Source organism: Pundamilia nyererei, unplaced genomic scaffold, assembly GCF_000239375.1.
Source record: "Pundamilia nyererei isolate P.nyererei 1_Seehausen unplaced genomic scaffold, PunNye1.0 scaffold00249, whole genome shotgun sequence".
NCBI classification, from domain to species: Eukaryota; Metazoa; Chordata; class Actinopteri; order Cichliformes; family Cichlidae; genus Pundamilia; species Pundamilia nyererei.
In genome coordinates this window covers 236,899-256,097 of record NW_005187650.1, presented here as the reverse complement: position 1 = coordinate 256,097, position 19,199 = coordinate 236,899, and the positions used below count along the sequence as shown (strand labels likewise).

Below are 19,199 nucleotides of genomic sequence, written 5' to 3'. Positions count from 1 at the left end.
TCATTCAGATTGTTTAGGTGGCAGTTATCTGTCTTAAAATGTCTCTAACCCAAGGACAAAACTGCTGTCTTGTCTATTGAGTCTCCTTTTACAGTATAGTTTTTCACAGAAATTTCCTTTCTGATGTGAAATGACTTAAATATTCTCAAACAGAAATTTTCATGTTTTTTTTGTGAAAAAAAATGAAATCTACTAAAGTAATCTAGTGTAAACGCATCTGATCGACAGTTTTATTTAAAATAAATCTCTTCATATATCTATATTTTAATGCAGATGCAGTTCTGCCACACTGATGTATGAGACACTGAGACAGAGTTGGCTTGGCAGAGTATCTGGGAAATAAACTTTAGATGTGTCACGTCTGTGTCAGTGAGCATAATGCAGTGTTTGATCAAGGCCTCACTGGCTTCTGAAATCATTTGCATTGATTTTAATCTTTCTGCTACATAAAATAGAGGAAAGTCTTTAAACATGAGAAGGGCCAGCGTCTCCGTTTTGAGAAAACACTCATTTCAAACGGGACTTACAAAGGCAAATTTATCGTCTGCCTTTGAGTCAAGGAGTCAGCCTGTGTTTGTCACGCTTCAGCTAGGACTCTGATTGGATTTTTTTATTTGTGAGAGGTGGAGAGACAGTGAGATTGGTTAGCTTAATTGGTTAAATTTGAATTCAATCCTGATAAATTGCAACATAAATACAGGGCTGTGGTGGGAGGCCCGGGCAGCCGAGCCACAAAACAACATTGTGCCTTCGGGTGAAAATTAACCTCAGAAATAAGAGAGGAAATAGAAAACGATTACATCAGTTGAAAACCTCTCTGTATCCCTGACACCTTTACAGGACTGTTAGGTTGTGCCTGGCGGCCATGGTGGAGGTCCAACAAGACCTGAACATGCCTGTAAACATAAAAGTCAGCCATCTAAAAACTGCTAAAGTAATGTGACAAATACTGTGTAAACTGACTATTTTACATGAGTCTACACGACTCTGTCTTGTAGCTGATGCATAGTCATGCTGTAATTATTAAAGAGAACAAAAACTACATATTTACATTTTTATCTTTATTAACTAAATGTATGACCGTTCTTTATTTCGTATTCTTCAATTCTGTTTCAATTCTGAATATTTTTTCTGTTTATATAATAATAATATAAATATAATAATTTATATGAAATTCCACAAGACCAGGTTGAAGCCTAAGTGCAGACTGATTTTTAAAACTGTGTCCAAATTATGACTTTAAACACCGTTATGATCTTAGCTAACATGAGCTAGCTAAATTCAGAGACTATTTCACTTATAGTCTTTCACATCCTGCATACTATGTATCAAGATCACATTCAATTGTTAATTAGTGTGCGTAAATCGTTACATTTTTAATGATCTCAAGATTGGTTTAAAACTGATTTTTTTTTTTTAACTACCAAGCAAACGTCGGTGATATTGGTATGAGGCTAAGGTCACCAGAGCGGTAACTACACTGGTGTCGGTGAAGAAATGATGATGATCTTGCAGGAACTGTGATTATGTTGTTGCAAAGCTGAAGAAATGCTTGGCAATCTGGTGATTTTCAGCAGCATTTTTACAGCCCTGTGTGGATGTGAATGTTGTATTTAGCCATGTCATAGTAGCGTAACACAAAGAAATGATTCTGGGAAATGTAAATTAGGTGCAATATGCCCTCAGTACAATACATTACTCTAGTGTTGTGGTGTTGAAATAAAGAGGAGAAAACCCAGGCGTGTATGGTTTTACAGCCTGAGAACATTCGTGCATTGAGTACAGTTTGTCCTTGGACTTCTCAACATTTCAAAATAAAAATGCCATCCTACTTCAGATCTATCAAAATAGGAACTCTGAGTCAGAAAGTCTGATGAATAACTCATCTATTATAGTCCTTGGCTGGGTTGATCATAGGTCAGTTTCCAACATGTTGCTGCCATTATCTCATCTTCTTACTTGCCTGTTGACTGTATGACTCATTTCCCTTTCCTTTGCTTAATCATTATATTCTCACCTACACATTGCCACACATTTCACATTCTATTCGTCAGACTCTATACAATACTTAAAAAAATAAAGCCGCTCCTGTTTACACGCACGACCTCAAAATATAAGGACTCAATTAGAGGCTGCGCTGGTTTAACCGAACAGCTCTATGTATCGCTTAGAAGACACAGGCGCCGTTTTCGTCCTTGCTCTCCCTGTCGCATTTTTCTGGTGGGAACAATGAAGCGGCTGACTGAGACCCACTTTTCTTTTGCTTCATCATCATGCCTGCCTTTACAGTTGTGTTGTCCTTTCACGTTTGGCTGCCATGTCGGCTGTCTGTGCCGCATTCACAAACGTCATTAAATCCCTTGTCCTAAATTGCCTACATCAACTACATTTCATAATGCTTTCATCTTCCCTTCTGTGACTTTGTTCTTTTTCTGCACAGTTAATTCCTTTGCTTTTGCTTTTTTTTCTCTCGCTCTCTTTTTCTTTTTCTCCACGTCGCTTTCTGTTAGTGCACGGTTCGCCTATTAGTCTTTATATCGTCCAAACTGGGATGTGAAGCAAAACAGATGCTTGCTTTTCCTTTAAGTAATATATGTTGGCAAATACCAATCCACTTTTGCGTAATAAAACTTCATCCAAAGAAAATTACAGCAGCCATGCTACGCAGTAAATTAATTACAGAGCCATTAAAAGCATCTAACATCGTCTTGTGAGACTAAATTGCAGTGGTGGATTAAAACAACTAGTATAAGTAAGCAGGCTTCTCTTAATAAATACAATTTTGTGTTGTCACACTTGAAGCAGTTTGAGTTTATCCTTCACCATATGAGAAATTAGAGTGGATAAATAGATACAGGCCGCCTCCGGGGCCCGGAAAAGATCCTGTGCAGTGTACACTTCGCTTTGACTTCTCAGTGTGTGTGTGGGTTTCTGCTGCATGAAATATCAGCTGTGGGAGTGTTCGGATCTTAAGCAAAAGTTGCTTTGAATCCCGAGATGCCTTGCACAGTTTTTTCGAAACTTTTCACTCTTTTATGACTCCACGCGACCTCATTTTCACCCCCACAAAATCCGGTCAGACTGAGTTAGAAACACAAAGAGTATTGTGTTATTCTTAATTTAGAAGCTATATCCATGAAAATTATATGTTGGCGTTCCACTTTCACGAGAGGCAGCTCACTTCAGAGCATTGACCAAAGGTAGCAAGTTAGTATATTTTGCTAATGGGGGCTGGCTTTTAGAGAGACTTTTACTGATTGCTTTGTTTGGCCTCATGCCCAAAACGAGAAAATGAGGGGGATAATCGAGCTTTATTGCTCACTGTTTAACTGTTGATAAGTGTTAGTTTGTTTAATGGCTGCATTTATGTCTTATTTAATTACTCCCACCATTTGAGAAAGAGGTAGTGCAGTAGAGGTGTTCCTCTTGCTCGGTTTGTTGCTGTGGCTTTAAATTCAATAAATATCAACACTTAGTTGAACCATAGTGGGGGGTGGGGTTCCATGGAAGTACTAAAGGATGAAAGAAAATCACAGTCGGGGACAGTCGCAAGTAATTCTGTTCAATTTATAAAAGTGAGTCTGTTGTAGGCAAATGCTTTTAAAATGTTGCTCCAATACAAAGGTCCATTGAGTTAGAATCACATTAGATGGGGTTAAAATGTATTACATTAAGTTTGAGCCTCAGTGCCAAGCTTCAGTTTCACTGAGAAAAAAGAAAAAACCTAGAACAGCACTTAGCTTAAGGTAGAGCTCCTCTAACCATGGATAAAAAAAGTTCTGTTTAATAAAAGAAGAAAAATGTGCCTGTTTCTCATCTGTAATGTACAGATATATCTACGTACGTGTCTATCTATCTATCTGTAGATGTTGATGCCGGACGGATTTGTGTAAGCATTTTGTTCTTGGGACAAAAAAGCCTTCGTGAGGTCAGAGGTCTGAGCAGAAAAGCAATAGTGACTCAAATAACCACTCTTTACAACCAACGAAGGAGCATCTCTGAACAGACACCGCATCGAGTCTTGAAAAAGATGGACTACAGCAGCAGAAGACCACACCGGGTAACACTCCTGTCAGCTGACAACATGAAGCTTGAGGCTACAATTTGCATGGATTTTTAAACACAAAATTCATTCGGATGGTATGATCAGAATTTAGAATAAATAACATGAAAACATGACTCTAGCCTGCCTTGTATCAACAGTTCAGGATGCTGGGAGATATTTTCTAGGCACACCTCATGGCCTCCACAGTCACCGGATCTCAGTCAAATAAAGCACCTTTGGGATGTGGTGGAATGGGAGATTCACATCATGGATGTGCAGCCAACAGATTTGTAGCAACTGTGTGATGCTGTCATGTCAGGGTGGACCAAAATCTCTGAGGAATGTTTCCAGCACCTCGCTGAATCTGTGCATCTAAGAATTAAAGCAGTTCTAAGGGCATTAGCAAGGTATATATACATAACAAATAATCATCAAATAAAACAGCAGAAGGACAGACAAGTTCAAACACAGAGGGCGATGCTTTAATTCCATTTGAGTACATCAAGAAACAGCTAAAAGCATTATCTAGATTAAAGATAGGGTAAAAGAAAGTCCACACCATAAAGCTTACTTTTTGAAGCGAGGCTGGCAGGGAAGGAGGTGCAGCCGTATCATTTGCACCGTTCTTCCCCACACGATTCCTTCAAAGTCCCCAGGCTGAGTCTCCTTGGGCTCCTGTCGGCATGTGGTCCATAAACTCTGGGAGGCTGAGGCAGGATGTTGGCGTGTAGGAGTGTGTTCTCACTGTTTTTAGGAACAGCTCTTTCCGCCGTGTTTTTATGCTCGGCTTTGACGTGGATCAGTTGTCACCTCTGACTTCAAATCTATGCTCTGCGGAGAATGGGAGCGAGAGGAAAATCATAATGGAGCACATTCGGCCATCAGTGTCATTCAAGTGTCACATCTCTGATTAAACTGGAGCTGCATTACATATCCCGTTATTACTTTTCCTCATCTACACTAGGTTAGCGGAGTGAGTTATCTGGTCTTCATTTACCCAACTTTGATCGCATTTGATAAAAAATATAAAGTCTGTGATCTTAAGCGAGTCATTTCCTTTCTCTTGATTTTCCATCCAACTGATTGCTTCTTTCAGTTAGGAAGGATGATCGCCTCGGTATGGTGACGGATGAGAAACTGTAGAGAAACTGTTTGACGAATTGTGTGACGTGTTCCACATCTTTGTTTCTAACCTCACTAAATTGTTACTTGTCCCTCCTAAAGCTCTGTCACACCTTCTTTTTGTAAAGGAGTAAATGGCATTTGAAGCTCCCAACTAGCAGCCACCTCTGAAACTCCACTCTGTTGTCTCCCTGTCTTTGCGTCGCATTGATGCTGATCGCGTCTCTTTCTCACGGCTGCGTTGTGACACGAGACAGCACGCCATCTCACTTCAGCTTACTTCTCATGTCGTGAAACCAAATCTAATCTGATCCGACTTGTAAAACGAGAAGGGAAGCACTGCTCCTTCGCTCTTCCTCTTAATAAATGTGCCGACTAAAATTAGTTCTGTGCTACTCTCTTTCACAGTGAACTCTTAAGAGTAGCACAGATGTTTTCAAAGAAATTTAAACTTCAGTGTTTTGCACATGCTTTAGCTCAGAATCAGCACCTGAAATAATCCAACTAAATTCTGATAATTAATAATTACAAATCCCTAATCTTCATCACGCTGAAATACTAAAACATAAACGGTAATAGGACTGTCATCTTTAACTCCTTCAATAACATGCATATGTTTTTGAAAGTGAGCCCCACTTTCTCTGCCAAGAGCAAACAAACTGTGTCTATTTTATAAAACAAAGAAATGTCTCTACAGAGTAGGAATTTGATATCCAGGAAATGCTTCCGATGTCTTATGCATACTTTTCAATAAATATCAACCAAGCGTTGGGATTTGTGGTAGAATATAGAAGTTGCTGCTTGTAATTGGGTTTACAAGTCGGCAAATGACTGTTATGTAAGTCAGAGGGTTCTAACTTTGATCAAAACTGGAGAATAAAAATCTTAAAGTGTTTCGGAGTTATGTGAAAGATCGATTTCTGTGATTTTGAAGCAGATTTAAGCATGCTCATTTGTAACGGTCAACCGAGTGACACGATCTGAAAATGTGTTTCTTCTCTTTGTGTTAGAATTTCAGTAAGTTGTGACTTATGAGAGACTGATTTTGACAATAATTAAAGCTAGTGGGAGTTTTAGCTTCCAAGTGTCTTAATTGGTTCTGTGAGCTGTGTGTCACAGTCACTGCTACAACCCCAACTGATACTGATGCCAGGCTAAATTTGGCCACACTGCAATGCCACATGCTCTTTCATTTCTTATACATTCTCAGTTTTGTTGTGTCTGGTAGAATTGTACAAGTGGCATCATCATTAGACCCTAATCTTTTGTATCATTAAGCACAGACATGCTCGTGCTGTTAACAAAAGAGGGACTAAAATCTTTGCCATCTTTCTAAAGATAAGTGAAAATATGAATCTAATATTTTTAGTTTGTTTAACTACTTTTTGCCCACTTTTTGCCAAAAAACTAAAAGCTGGGCATTCTTGTAATCTGTTAGCAGTCTTTCTCTGGCTGGTAAAGAAGAGGGAAGATAGATGAGGAAAAACACATGAAGAAATAACAACAGCTGTTACAACTGTGCTGCATCGACACTACAACGGTATCCCAGCTATTTTGTCCAATTATGCAGTTTCTATTATGTTAATGATTTTGCACATTAGAACAAGAACAGGTCAACCATAATAAAATATTTTACCTGTCAATAACCAAGGTTAACATAGTTAACTAAAACTAAACTAAAAAAATTAAGCTAGATATAAAAAACAACAACAACAACACTTTAGTTAATAAAAAAAAATCAAAATTAGAACTTTTTAGAAAATTTAAACTAACTGAAATGATTTTGTGAGAAAAACATATAGAGGAATTATTTTTGGTATTTGTTAATTTGGTGAAATTTGTTATCACAAACTGGCTGATGAGATGTGTTTATTGAGGCTTTGGATGTCTACAAAACTGTGAGTCAACCTCTTTCAAAGAGTTGTGTTTATATTGTAATATTCATGCTGATTTTCCTAAATCTTGCCTCTGACACATGCCCTTCATACAATAGCAATTATAAAGTCTTAAACTAACACTGAAACTAATAAAAACTAAACAAAAACTAAACATTTTCAAGCAATGAAAACTAAACTGAAACTAGCAAACCCACTCAGGAAATTAACGGAAACTAAAATAATTCAAAACAAAATAAAATAAAAATAATTTGAGAATACAAAACTATAATAACTCTATTAGTAAGACTAAACAGGAAGATTTTACAATTACACGAGTCCTCCCCTCCTCCTTCTGCTTCTCTCTGTGGCTCTGCTGCACCCTCCCAGTTTGAATACCTCTGATACAGATAAATATGTCGCACAGATCCGAGGCACAAATTAAATGTATAGAAATATAATCTTACCGCTGAGCTAGAAACAAACCAGATGGCAGATTGTTAGATGCCAGATATCTAACATGCAGGGCAGACAGTATACCTGAACTAGTTCAAGTTCAAGTACAAGTTCAAATTTTATTTGCCACATGCAGTGGCAGGTTGCCCTGCAGTGGAATGAACCCGCCCCCCGACCTTACACACACAACACAGACATCACATGGGGATAAAAGTCAGAGAACGGTTGCATTACAGAAAAAACACTGAAATGTACACTACAATGGGAAAGTACAAGAGGAAAAAAAGAAACTTAGAAACAGCATGAGAACAGGAAACAAAAAAACTCCTCTGCACATAAATGTCCACAGTACAACATTATAGAGCACGTGACCAGCAACAGGGTTGGGTAGGGGGTGAGGAGTAATCCCAGGCAACACAGCAGCCATCCTGCCACTGCGCTGACTCTCCAGCACGGGCCCAGACCCGCCTCGTGTTCCCAGGAGGCGACAAGCATCGAAGGCATTGGAAGGGAGGGGAAGGGGGATGTGTGAGTGCTTATCAGTGTAAATGTATGTGTGTGCGTGTCCATAGTTCAGCTGAGACAGTGTCCTTCACCCTATCAGGCTAAGTAAACAGTCTACCAGCCCACCCAGGTGGCCTTCCATAGAGTGGGAAGAACAGTCAACACACAGTCGTTATCAGGGAGTTTTTGTTCGGCTCCAGCCTTGAGCCCACAGCTGACGCCGAGGGGATATCCGCATTATGATGTTGATGTTGCTGATTTTTCTTTTATGCAAGCAGCTCATGAGAATTTCAAAGCTGTTCTTTAACACTCCGACACTGGTCTCTCAATCTCCCGTTGGAGAACCGCGAGCTTCTCCATGATGTTATCAAACTTGCGCTCCGTGGTGTTGTCATTCTTGTGCTCAGAGAGCCGATTCTGAGAACTCACGACTGCAGTGAGCTGTTCCACAATGTAATCCAACTTTCGCTCAGAGGTGTTATTCTGAGCAGACCTCTCCTTGATGTAACCCAATATATGCTCAGAGGTGTTATTCTGAGTATTCACGGCAGCTGTAAGCTCATCCAAGGTCTTAACCATGCTGCACTCAGTGAGCCCATTCTGAGAAGTCACGCCTCGTCCCATCGTTTCAATCCCAGCGGGCAGCCTTGGGGGGGTTTGAACAGTCGGTTCCGCTTTCTTAATTCTCCGATAAGCCAGGGCCAAGCCAGCTCCGATCAGCAGGAACCCTGTTATCATTGTTCCGAATAGGTAGATGTCTGCAGCGTCCTCGATCGACAGTTCCGCCAGGCACAAGACCCTCCATTTCTGCCACCCGTCCATCATGTATCTGGCAGGGAAAGTCCCTCCAGGGCACTCGGGCTCTCTCGTTGAGAAAAGGGGTCAATAGCATTCAGAGACCAGTTGATCGAATCCATAATTCTGTTTTAGGTTTAGAGAACAGACTGTGAGAGAGTGTTCCAGGGAAAGTAATACACACGAGACAAGACAAGGACACAAGGATGACTTAATTCCAGTATATCATTATTATATGGTTTGGCTGAAAACTAACAACCTTCCATGCCAGGTGGCACCGGTGCCTACAGAGTCAAATCAAACGGACACGCAGAGGCTTGTTCAGCTTACATCACAGAACGTAACCAACATTTGACAGCTACAAATGAACTCATGAGGACAGCAATCGTTTAATCATAATAACTGTTGTGATTTATTGCTGGGAGACACGACTCCAGCAGAAATTGTGCAGCAGCACAGACAATAAAGTTAATTTGTTCAATTTAGAAGTCTTTTTTTTTTTAAGAAAAGGAAAATTGAGACAGGTCTTAGTCGAGTCTTTAAAGCTTTTATCAAATTTACAGAAAGCAAGATTTATTGTTCAAAACGGGGAAGGCCAGGTTTATATCCATTTTTTCCTAAGCTTTTAGCAAACACTGTTACAGGTATCCCATAAGAGTGTGCATCCTGCTCTCCAAGGAGGCCTGACACAGATAAACCATCCTCCTGCACTAAACCTCTTGGCACTGTCACCACATCTTGTCATTCCTCCTATCATTGGTATGACACTTAACTGACCTTTTGAGTCCCAGCTCTGACACACAGGTTGGGTTGCATATCTCCAATTTTCAAGCTGAAATCTCCAATTGGATTCCTGCCAGACACCTCCCGATTGACCTTGAGCAAGCCTGAGCTGCTGTTCCCCCCTCAGAAATCCTGCTCTTAACAAGAGCCGTCAATCACGATGACACCGGTGCAGTTGCTCCATCCCAGACCAATGTTCAGTTTGATCTTAGACAACCAACTGCTACAGCTGCTATTGCAGATTTGCCCAGTGTAAAATTTGCTGACTCAGGCCCAATTGCTTGTACAAACACTCTTTGTCTCCCATCTGGACTGCTGCAGCTTCGATCTGGCTGAGCAATCTGAAAAGAACTGCACCATAGATGTCAAAGTAAAATCCAACATATACTTGGGCTTGTTTTTCATTACTGTAATAAAAATCTGTAATATACTGTTTGCAGGTTGCACCGTTTGGAAATGCAGTCCTTGGGTCTTCCTATTTATTTTATATTGCTCACCTCTACTTATCTCAAAGAACTACTTTTGGACCATTCTCAAATAAGGAGCCAGAGGAATCAAACAGTGAACATAAAACATGATTAAAATGTATAGTTTAACTTTTCTACTGATTCCATTGTAGTTTGTTCTATTTGATTTAATCCAAACAAATTATGCTAATGAAATTAAATAAAGCAATATTCCAACATTTTAGGAAACTATTTTTTGCTTGGTTTCTAAATCGTACTGTAGCTCAAAACCCCTTATGACTTAGTGCTACATGTGACCATCAACATATTGAATAGAAGCAACATGAAGAAAGATTCACGGTTCTTTCCAAAGGTAACAACGTCGTTCTACCAGAACTTCTAAAGCTCACTGATTTCCATTGTTAAGCTAGCCAATAATATATAATAATATAATATAAGACGTTTGAAGGACAGTTTTAAGTTTATGCGCACAGGCTTCGTTAGCCTAGCGAGGTTAGAAATTGTTCTATTTCTGTGCTTTATGCTAAGTTAACTTTTTACCAGCTGTAGCTTAATAAACATCATACATTCTCATATTCTCTTAGATTTTTATTATTTATAAGGTTATCGTGACTGGGTGGGGCCACACTAACTGACACATGGATGCGGCCCAGAAAGTATCTGCTCAGCTAGGCTAGACTAGGCTAAGTCAAGTCAAAGAACACGACACCTCGACTGTGTTTGTGGTTTTGGTGTAATTTTGAGCACTAAAAAAGTTAAATATACTGAGACACCATCAAGGAAGCCTAAACTCTAGTTTTGATGAGCAAAGTTCTCGTGTTTTCTTGCACCAAGTCTTGAGGTGTAGCTTGTAGGCATTGGTTGATAATTGAGCTCTCCTCTCCCTAATCAAAGTATGATCATTTCTGGCTCCAAAAGCATAGCATGGTGAGAGGCAGTGCACTACAACTTAAGCTTCAAAACATGCTTTCGTAAACTAAAATGTAACATTACTAAAAAAAAACACAATAATTCACGTTGTACACTGTAGCGGGCTGCTAGTCCAGCTCTGATGTGTGAAGCGTTAACATACGGTGTTTCTCTAGCATTGTCTTATAAAAGATAAGAAACACACATCATGCTCAAATATTCATTTAGGAGCATAATTCAAAAAGAAATTAAAGCTTCATTTTTTTCTTTTTAAAACACAGATGTGAGATTATTACAACTGTCATTAAGAGAAAGAAAGCAAATAACTACATTGAACAAATTATTAAACGTTGCAATCTCATTTCATGCTCTGGAAGCCGACGTCTAGTCTTATTATCACTAGATTTGCTTACAAATCAGTGCCTGTGTTGAAGTTAGGGTTTGTTTTTTATCTCTGTTGCTATAGTGCGTCCATCCTGTCACAGGGATAAAAATAAATGATTCAAATGAGCGTGTGTATTTGTTTGAAATTGCTTCTGCCTCGCAGTGGTTCGGTGGTGATAGACAGCAAATGTGCAGAACCTGAAGTTGAAGTGATTTCACACACTCACACACATACACACTTCGCTCTCACACAGATACCCAGCGATGTGATCAGACTTTTAACGCGGCTGCACATAATGTGTATTCACTGACGGGGAAGGGGGTGGAGAGCAGCGTGGACCGGGATGACGAAGATGACAGATAATTGAGACAAAACATACTACAGCAAGATTTCTTTATCATTATCTTGAAGTTGTTTTTCGCTCATTTGGTGTGGCATTGTTTCACTTCTTCCCTGCAGGCTCTCAGTGACAACTAAAAGAGCATTCTCTCTTTCCTCGTTAACTGAGGAGTGCATCAGTCCTAATAAGAAAGCTTTTACACGGTTAATTAAGAGACACTGTAATGCAGTATGTAATGCTCAATTTACTCGATCTCATTCTCCCCCTCGTCCTCTTTAATTTCATTCAGAATCAATCTGTCGGACTGTTTTTTTCTTTTTCTTCCCCCTTATTATGTGGACTTTTCTACATCAAGGCCCGCTACGACTCTCCAATTTGCTTGTGTGGGTTCCATTTTGAGCCTTTCCAATAGCTTCCTCTTCCACTGCACTCTCTGATCGGCCATTTCTTTTAATTCTCAGCCTTGATGCTGCTAATTCAGGGCAGAAGAGTGGGGGTGGACAAGGACAAAAAGAAAAAAAAAAGAGAAAAACGGATATAAGGAAATAAATGAGCTGGTTTGAAGGGAAATTAAGATGATAAAATGCTGGAAATAGGGGGCAGCATTCACCAAAACACAAACATTGGCAGGGAGCGAGCTGCGAGGACTTGCCAGTGAAACTAATGTAAACATGGAGGGAATATAGAGTGGAGAGGAAAAGAGAAACTGTGAAAATAGAGTGGGGCAGTGTTGGAGTGAAAGCGGATGAGTAAATAGACCAATCACACTTTGAGGGCAAGGAGGGAAAAAGAAGAAGAACAGGTGTAGATTTAAGGGGAAGGAAACAAACGGAGCAGACAACTCGAGAGGAGTGAGCTGAGGGTGGCGTTTTAAAGGTCCGCGCGTTTGAACATTAATTAAAAGTTATCCACTGATGAACTGCCCTGTGATGAATTGTTTCCCTTCCCATAAAAACTGTGTATGCATCCCAGAGAGATGAGGGCAGGCCACTAAATCTGCCATCCATGTTTTTCATGCTCTCTGCTTTTGACAGTAATGAGCCAGGCCGGTATGATTGGCTGTTCAGAGGCTGATTAAAAGTAGTTCCTCCTAATACATGGATTTACTTTGACATTTCCTATGCGGGAAATCTGATAGCTCCTTCAGCAGTGGTGAGTGTAATAATTATTTTCATTAGCGCATCATTGCGCAGTTGTTGATTCTTCTCAAATGAAAATCTGAAAACAATGTGACAGAAATAGGCTGGGTGAGGAACCTGCAGAAAATTGGCACCTCAAGTCTGCAGATCCCCTTGGATTCAGAGAGCTTTAAAGAGGACCTGTTAAGCTCATTCCCTGCTGTTTTTATTCTTGGACTCTAGTAGGATAGCTTTGCATGATTTGCAGTTCAAATAGTCCTTATTTATCCTATTCTGGGCATTGGTGCAGTCTCTCAATCTGAAACAAGTAGTTTTAGGTACTCTATCCCATTAAAGGCAGCTCTCTTGTGACTGGCTGCCCCTCACAAATAAAAAGGTTTAAACAGCTGGTGGGTGCATCAGGTATTTCTTGAGAAAAAGCTCTAAAAACACTGTCTGCTAAACATCAAACAGAAGTTAAGTATTGCCAGGTAAACATGCTGTCGTAATTGCTGCAAACTACCAACTCCCCCAAGAGTTGTTAGAGACTATAAATAGTTTAAAAAATAATGATGATTTTAAAAAAAAGGCAATAATGAACTTTCAGTTTTTAGATAAAAACATCACAGCAGATGAATGCTAATGTTGCTCATTAACTACTGGATCTGTAAATAAGCATTGTTTTGCAACGTTAATGTCCAGTAGCAACACATGCAAGCTTCATAAACCACACTGTACACTACTCTAAAATTCAATTCAATTCAATTTTATTTATATAGCGCCAAATCACAACAACAGTCGTCTCAAAGCGCTTTATATTGAAAAAACTCAACAATCTAATGACCTCCTATGAGTAAGCGCTTTGGCGACAGTGGAAAGGAAAAACTCCCTTTTAACAGGAAGACACCTCCGGCAAAACCAGGCTCAGGGAGGGGCGGGGCCATCTGCTGCGACCGGTTGTGGTGAGAGAAGGAAGACAGGATGAAAGACATGCTGTGGAAGAGAGCCACGAGAGCTCTACAAGTACAAGGGCTGCAGGGCTTGAGATTTTTAAAGACAGCTAACAGATCTGATGTGAGCAATAAAGAAAAGTGTTGAGAAGTTTTCCAGTGAGCTACTAATGAATCAAATTACTTTCCAATATGTAATATTTAAATAGTAACTTACAGAGAGGGACAAACCAGCAGCTAAACAGACTGAGGCAACATTTCAGGGATATTTACACAATAATGTGCTGCAGCAGTCAACAAGTTCAAATGCAGTAAATCATGTTCACGTATGAAAATTAGATTGAGAGGAAAACCAAAGCATAAGAAATATAAGAGTTAATGTGGGTTGCTTTCAGAGTGTGAATCTTATATAACCGCACGTGTCTGTCTGAGTGATCTTTGGCCTATCATAGAATAAGTGGGTGCTGTAAGTACTTTATTCAAAGGCATAAACAGTTAAAGTGTAGTTTGTAATCTTGTTCAGTTTCACTAATTGAATTCATTTTTGTTCTTCATAATATCTTTGCTGGAGGAGCCAAACCTGAGAAGTTTTTTTTTCCTTAACAAGCGTTGACTTCAAACAATATTTACTCTCATATTAGCTAAAGTAAGCTGTAATTGTAGTGTATTCAAATCATTATGTTTCCTTCCTGTGAAAAAAAGCCTTATCGTGCAAACGTAATTTGGTAGCATCTCACCAATCAGTGCTTCAAATCGACCTCGCCACAGGAGGCCCAAAAAGAAATGCAAGGCGAGACAATCGGGAGCGTTTCAAACGCGCATGCAGCAGCCACATTGAGGCTGTTATATGATGCAAAGTGGGAGACAAATTGCAGAGTTGCAGGCCGAAATGGTTCATGGAGTCGGCTGAGTCTGACATATTCTGCCCGCTGAGCTCCACTAATCACTGCAGCCTGTCACAGGCACGCCCCTCTTCTCCAGAGAGCAGATGATCACGCACCCGATCTCAGGGCAGCCACAGGCTGACCCCACATAACACACACATGCAGACACACCCAGGCAGCCCTCTTCACGCGCATGCAATTAGATGTCAAACAGATCACAAGTGAAATGTAGTTTCCACTCCTTTACTGCCTGGTAACAGAACATAAATTCTTTTCTCTGTCCCCTTGTGTGTTTCTGTGACTCGCACAAAGCATAAAACTGCATACTACAGCATAAAAAAATCTCCATATCTATCATTCCTAATTGTTTTTCTATTCCACCCCCCATCTCACCCATACACACAAACACAGGGGCCCATTTTTAAGCTGTATCAGTGTAATTGATGCAATGACTGGAAATAAACAGGCAATTTAAGTGCTGGACACCTCACTGCTCTCTCTCTTCCTCCTTCTCTCTTCACTGCTCTCTCTCTCACCACTGTGTTTCTTCTTTGGCCCTCCTCTCACACAGACACTCTCACACAGTCACACACACTACTTTGTGGAGTATCTCCCGATCGAACAAGGTGAAATAGGGGACAAGGTCAACATGCTGGGGGACAAAAAAAAGAACGTGTGAGACAGAGAGGAAATTAGGCAGGATAAGAATAGAGAGGGACAAAGGGCATCCAGAAAACATAGACCAATCTTGCAGATGACTCACGTCTGGATAATTCTGGTTTTGTTGTTCTTGCTTTTTAACGACAAATTTACAACTCCCCGAGAAAGCAAGAGATCGCGATATCGCTGTCCAAACTGCATTATTAACGTTTCTCGGTCCTTGTAGCATTGACCAATATACCAGCTTATTCTCTCTGTTTGGAGGCGTGCAGCTCAGATGAGGTGCAGTTCACTGAAAGCTTTAACTCCCCCCAACTAAAAAAAATGTTTGTTCTAAAAAGTCTTTTCTGTGTGCGTGACGGGTCGCCTTCACTCGACCACTCAGCCGAGCGGACAGTGTTCCAACCTCTCCTCCCTGCAGCGAGTTTGGACCCAAAAAAAGACAGAAATAGCTCAAGCTGATCTAATCTAACGGGCCACGTCAATCTGACCACAGTGCTGCACCGAACATCTTCAGCTCTAAAGATCCTTCATGTGTGCATTTCCATTAGTTACACCTAGATAAGTGAACTGATTATTAAAAGCTATATGTCCAATTATGTACCCGATTGTCATAGTCCGCCTGCATGTGTGCATGCATGTGTGTGTGTGCCTGCATTAATCTGATCCCGCTCGGTCCTCTTAGCATCATTAGGGAACAGTCAAGCTGTATGAATATTAAAAGGTTGCTGCCAGTTGTGTACGCTACAGAGTTAATAATAAACGAGGTCTAATATTTTAATGGCTCTGCATGTTGACATATCCCATGGGCCGCCATACTGTCTGTTCATGAGGTAATAGGAAAAGAAAATCAAGCATAAAATGATACAGAAGGACTTGGCAGTACATGGTGAGAGGCAGAAGGCATAGTTTCCTCCTCTTTCGTGAGGCTTCCTCTGTTCTTAATGGGAAAAAAGCCTCTATTGTATCCTCACATGGTCCCAGATACCCAGATTGTTAGGAGCCAAAAAAAACTAAACTGTTTTGGAAAATTCGAAATACCCATTTGTTATATTGGACGTTTTTTATAATTGTTTGCTTAACCGTCACAGTCATCTAGGCATCGGTTGATCAGAAACATCTTCGAAATGTTTTCCTCGGTCAGTGAGTCACAGGAAGATATTATTATTCACACAGCTGGTCCTGGCAGTGTAATAATAATGTATGCCAGGCAGGAAAATCAAAGTGTGGGATCATTTTGAGAGACAAACAGGCAAACACTCAATTAGCATTTGTCAGCCTCAAACATGGCTTATTATTTGAAACATGTAAGGAGCCTCCTGTTAGCATGACTGCTCATTCTAGCGTTAGATAGGAAATCGTCTCGCCGGCTCATGAGACTAAATCATCTTTAACTTCATTTACTGTGTTTTGTTTCTTTACTGCACCCCAAACAGCCATATAAGAAGGTGGATGGAGTGTGGAAACCTGTATAAAGAGGACAGTTGTTTACATAATTATTCACAACATTATTTATTCACTCCTGACACAGAAACAGTGTTACTGTCAGAACTGGTATTTTCCCCCTAATTTACAATCAAGGCTGCTTTAGTTGTTGTCATTAGCAGCTGTCTTGCTACATGTGTGCACTTTCATATTTATTTTTTTAAATAACCTCTTATATTATATTTAGCGATTACAAATTTTTATTGAGTTTAACAATGTCTCTTCACGCATTCTCTCTCAGTCAAAGACTCAAAGTCCAGCACCAAAGAATACATTTTCTAAGATTAAATGAATATGATAAACTGACTAACTAACTGACTGAACTTACATCTACTAGTTACCTGGGACAATCTTTGACTGAGGGGAGACCGAAACTCTGATGGCATAATCTGCAGTGTATTGAAACTCAATGCATTCAGATTTGAATGACATCAGCAGCTGCTGTGGCGGTGACTGAAGCCACAAAATTTCATATTTCTCCATGTGGCTTTTGGGAGGTCAACCAGGTTTTTATCTCTGTCAGTGAACCTGCTGGCATCCATGGCTATCATTAAATTTCGGGAAAAACTCTATTTTTGAACTCTGTCCATTTTGACCTTTGACCACAGCACTGCTGCTGCCATATTTTTAGGACTGATGACATTTATTGTCCTGGTGGGGAAAATATAGCTGTCATCTCTCAAACCACACGCCCTTGACTTGGGCCCATAGAGCAGCTCAACCTTGACTTGTATCTGGACATTACACTGACCACATTTTACAGAACTAATTGCACACGTCCTCATCAAGACATCTTACTTGAGCAATACGTTTTTAAATTACTGAACTGCTAATCGTGCTCGTTTACAGTAATAGTTATAAAACATTCACTTTTCTTTTGCTTAAAGCAAATAAATTTAATGTGAACAATTCAAATATGACTGTACTGTTAAACTATAGATTACAGCAGGCTGAAATTTAAGCCATCAGTCTAAGAACAGGTACAGTATACCAAATAGAAAACACACCCATCTAATTCATGCTTAATGTTTTATACTGATGTTCTGCATAACCTGAACTCTCCAGACAATTCTGCAACTCTGACTGTTAATAGAAGTAATTGAAAATCAGACTGTAGTTCAATGAATTCACTATGTTGATGTCCATTTTCTATGAAGTGGTTTGTATTAACCTGTTTTTTTTGGTATGAAAATTACAGTTTGCTCATTGTTCTCAGGTTATGGTAATATGTGAAGTACAGAAAAAGTGATGATCTCTCTTGTCATTGGTCGGCTGTGTTGCACAGGCTAATGAGACTTAAAAACAGTCATATCCAGGACAAATGAATCTTGCTTGAGTTCAGGAGGATTATGACTACATGGTCAGTAGTAACAATGGCCCCAAAAAAGCATTAAAGAGAATAAACACTTCAACAGTATTACTGATGTTACCATAATGGTGATTACGGCACACCTTTCTAATGTAGGAGCCACTCCCTCCATTATCATGAAAATTAAAATCCTGATTGATCTAATAGGTTACAAGGTATTTCAAGGTATCACATCATTTGGAAGTTCTTTATGTTTTTGTGCAGGTTGGTCTCACGCATTGAGAATCTTGTGTTAGCTTTTCTAAATGATCTAAATTGAATACTGTTCAGTACATGAGGAGGAGGAATTGGAGAAAGTGGAAGTAATGAGCATGAAGGCTACGCAGAGAAAATGGAAAAGTGCCTGTAAAGCCTTGAGAACAGTTTGGGTTAGGACCCATTAGGTAATCATTGATGAAGTTTGATTAAACTCGGACCAATCCTGTAGCAATCCTTTTGAATTGTAGAAGGACGGACAATCAGTGGATGCCTTTGCTGTTGCATGAGCCCATGTGTCCTTCAACCTGACGAGCTAAAAACGGCACTCGGGCCTCTTTCTCTTCACTTCAGGCACAAACACGCTGTAAACCCAACATAATATATTATCACCTGAAAGCTGATATAGCAAAAACATGCAAGTTGCAGTTCAACTCAATTATTTATCTAGGATCCTATTTAAAGCCCAATATGTACGCTACCTCCTTTTTGGTCTCCACTAACTCTTGAGGTAAAAAACACATGAACACATTACTGTATAAGATTAGTCTACATTTGTACGTTGCTCACTATATATATAGTATAAATATCATTGCAGTTTTCAAATACTGTCATCGTATAATTTATGTTACTTGCATTGCATAAGTATTTAAAATGTCAGCAGAGGGCCAGATTGGGGGGGGGGGGGGGGGGGGGGGATTAAATGTTCATTTTCACACACGATCGCACAACGTTTACCCAAATTCTGTTTGTGTGGTTTGCGATAATACAAAAACTGGCAGAGCGGTCCACAACATTTGAGCAGTAAAGATAAGCACACCACGTGAAAGGACGAGAACGTGGCGGGGTAAAGTGCAA

The 19,199-nt window shown here is 39.9% G+C and overlaps 1 protein-coding gene across 1 annotated transcript in view; it reads right to left on the bottom strand.

The window, feature by feature from the left end:
* The window catches only part of flrt1a (fibronectin leucine rich transmembrane protein 1a), a 42,634-nt gene that overhangs the window by 10,790 nt on the left and 12,645 nt on the right, over positions 1 to 19,199 (bottom strand). Inside the window, exon 2 of the mRNA XM_005749540.1 lies at positions 4,617 to 4,876. The gene's annotated coding sequence lies outside the window, so the exon portion shown is untranslated. The remainder of the gene's footprint in view (positions 1 to 4,616; positions 4,877 to 19,199) is intronic.